Genomic DNA, 3300 nt, shown 5'->3' with positions numbered 1-3300 from the left:
TGGATTTATTGCTGTCATATGTCTTGTATTTTGGGTGTTTTCCTATCTTCTTTGATATCAGTGTCCTGTGTTTGTTTTGGGGGCTTCTTCCTTGTCTTATTTTCCCTCTAGGCCCTGTTATCTTGGTAATTGTTGTTGGCACGTTGCCTTCTGGATGGAGTTGGGATATATGGTGGACTCCTACTTGTTCTTGGTGGAGGTTGATCCTCTGACCATAGTAAGCCAGCCAGTATTTTCTGCAGGGTTGGGTGTCTTGAAGCAAATTCTTTGAGTCTTTCCTTGTCCTAGAAGTCCCTTATCTCCCCATCTACCTGAATGGATAATTTGGCAGGGTAAAGGATTCTTGAGGAGACTTTTTTTTCTTTTAGCTTTTGGAAGATGTTGCTTCACTCTCCTTTTCATGATGTCTTCTGATACTTCTGAGCATATTCTTACCTGAGCTCCTTTGTATGTGACTATAGAGATGGGTCTGACTGCCATGTAGACAGAGTTCCTCAATGTTTCAGTGGTCAACAGTGGTGAAGTTTCAGTGACTAGAGTGGGAGCTGGAGCCTATCTGTTTGCCCCTGGGCTGCTTTGACCTGGTTTGTCAGGCACGCGTAGCAGCCATTTTTCTTGTTTAATTAAATTTTTTTTTCTTTTCCCTCCAATTTTTAAAGATGCCTAATAGAAGGCAAAGGTGGAGTGGTCCCAGGCAACAATGGGGGTGGATTGCCCCCAGTCACAAGTTACCTATCCAGCTACAAATAGACTGCAGGTCAGTTACTAGGGCCCTTGGTGAAATGAAGGAGAGACCTGAGTCGGGGACGGATCGCTGCCACATGGGTAGAGGGGAACTGCAGGAAAGGGAAGCTCTCTCCTAGTGGAGTACCACGAGTGGGAAACTGCTTCAGGGGGTCCTGGCACAGCTGCATGTGTCTTGGCACGGCAGCCAAGCAACTCCTGGCGTGGAGTCCCAGCCTGGGGATGGAGTGGGTCAATGACTGATCATGGCAGTAGTGGCGACATGTGCACTGGGGTCGTTCTGCCTGATGAGCCAAGATTTCCCAAGGATAAGATCCCAGATATCAGGGGCTCCTGCTCAGGATGGATGTGTGTGAGGGGTGTGGGTGGGGTTGTATTGTCCCAGGGGTCTCTCACTCACCAGAATCCTTCCACTAGGCCACCTGGACACTAGACCCACTTGCACAAAAGGGCCCTCAATATGTGCCACTCACCTGGGCTCCATCTTGTGGCTGTACTTCTTCCAAGCCTAATTTGTTTGTTCTTCTGGAAGTCCATGGTACTTTCAATATTCGTTGCCAGCACCTTAATTCAAATACATCATTCTTCTTCAGTCTTCCTTCTTTGATCTCCAACATCCACATTTACATGAGGCAATTGAAAATACCCTGGCTTCACTGATAACTTTGCTCTTAAATACTTTAAAGGTCTTGTGAATCAGATTTGCCCAATGTAAAACATTACTTGAATTCATGGTTGCTGCTTCCATGAGTGTGGATTCTGGATCCAAGCAAAATGAAATTTTGGATAACTTCAATCCTTTCTCCAGTTATCAAGATGGTTGTTATGATTAAGGTTTTCTTTACATTGAGCTGAAATCCATATAGAAGGGTGAAGACCTTCATCTTAAACAGAAAACACTTCAAATCCTATTGCTTTCAGCAAATAAAGTTGGGTCATCTGCACATTCCAGGTTGTTATGAAGCCTTCCTCCAATCCCAGTGCCACATTCGTCTTTAAATACCTCAGCTTCTCAGATTATTTACTCAGCTGATGAAAGCATAGAAGCTTGATGCACAATTTCCTCATTGTAAACCACGCAGTAATCATTTTTCTGTTCCAATAACTGCTTTTTGATCCACATGCAGGTTCAACATGAAGCAATGAAGTGGTCTGGAATTTCCCATATTCTCAATATTATCCATAGTTTGTTATTATCCACACATTTGAATACCTCAGCATAGACAAAAAAACACAAGCAACCATTTTTTTTCTGGAATACTCTGCTTTCAGGATTTTCAGCATCACTTCATCTGTCAATTTGTCATACTGTGGAAGCTTTCAGGTTGCTGTGATGCTGGAAGCTATGTTAATAGTATTTGAAACACCACTAGGATCAGCCAAAGGGAACAGATTTCAGCTAAGCTTATAGACAAAGGACAGACTACAATAAAAAATTAGTCACCAAAAACCTTATGAACAGCAGCAGAATATTAATCGTTAGGAAAATGCAACTAAACTACAATGATATAAAGCTACATACTGGAATCTTCTAGAAGAAACAAACTGAAAATATCAGTAACTGACTGAAAATAGAGAGAGACAAATAGTAAGGATGGAAGGTTTACAAAGGTGAGCTTTGGTGGATGATGGATAAGTTCATTGTCATGATTATGGTGCTTATTTCTTTTTTTTAACACTTTATTAGGGGCTCATACAACTCTTATCACAATCCATGCATATACATACATCACGTGTATAAAACACATCTGTACATTCTTTGCCCTAATCAATCATTTTTTTCTTTTCTTTTTTTACATTTTATTAGGGGCTCATACAACTCTTATCACAATCCACACATATACATACATCAATTGTATAAAGCACATCCATACATTCTTTGCCCTAATCACTCTCAAAGCATTTGCTCTCCACTTAAGCCCTCTGCATCAGGTCCTCTTTTTCCCCCTTCCTCCCCGCTTCCCCCTCCCTCATGAGCCCTTGATAATCCACAGATTGTTATTTTGTCATATCTTTCCCTATCCGGAGTCTCCCTTCCCCACCTTCTCTGCCGTCCATCTCCCAGGGAGGAGGTCACATGTGGATCCTTGTAATCAGTTCCCCCTTTCCAACACCCTCATGCTCCACTCTCCCTTATGGTGCTTATTTCAAAGAGAAACTCATACATAAAAATTTATTAAATAAAGTACTAGAATACTTTTATAACTGAGAAAATATGGACTTGAATTGAAGGAGGCAAGTTCAGAGATATTTGGGAAGTGAACAAAGTCAATTAAATTTGGTTCACATATTGTGTCTGGCCAAAAGAAATGCAGATAGCGTGCTAAAAGTCCTTAAAAAGGAATGCGAATGACATGGTTGAAGAAAATATTTATTTTTGATAGATTTCAAGAAGTGGAAAAAATTTTATTACATTTATGTGGTCTATTGTAAAGAGAAGAAAACGTGATTGCTCTAAAAACTTTTCTCTAGAAAAATGAGAATTATTTTTATTCTTAAGGGGAATTCTTTAGAAAATAAATAATTTCATTGTAAATATCCCAAGCAGCTCAATAT

Source organism: Tenrec ecaudatus, chromosome 16, assembly GCF_050624435.1.
Source record: "Tenrec ecaudatus isolate mTenEca1 chromosome 16, mTenEca1.hap1, whole genome shotgun sequence".
NCBI classification, from domain to species: domain Eukaryota; kingdom Metazoa; phylum Chordata; class Mammalia; order Afrosoricida; family Tenrecidae; genus Tenrec; species Tenrec ecaudatus.
Note: the sequence above shows the minus strand (reverse complement) of the source record.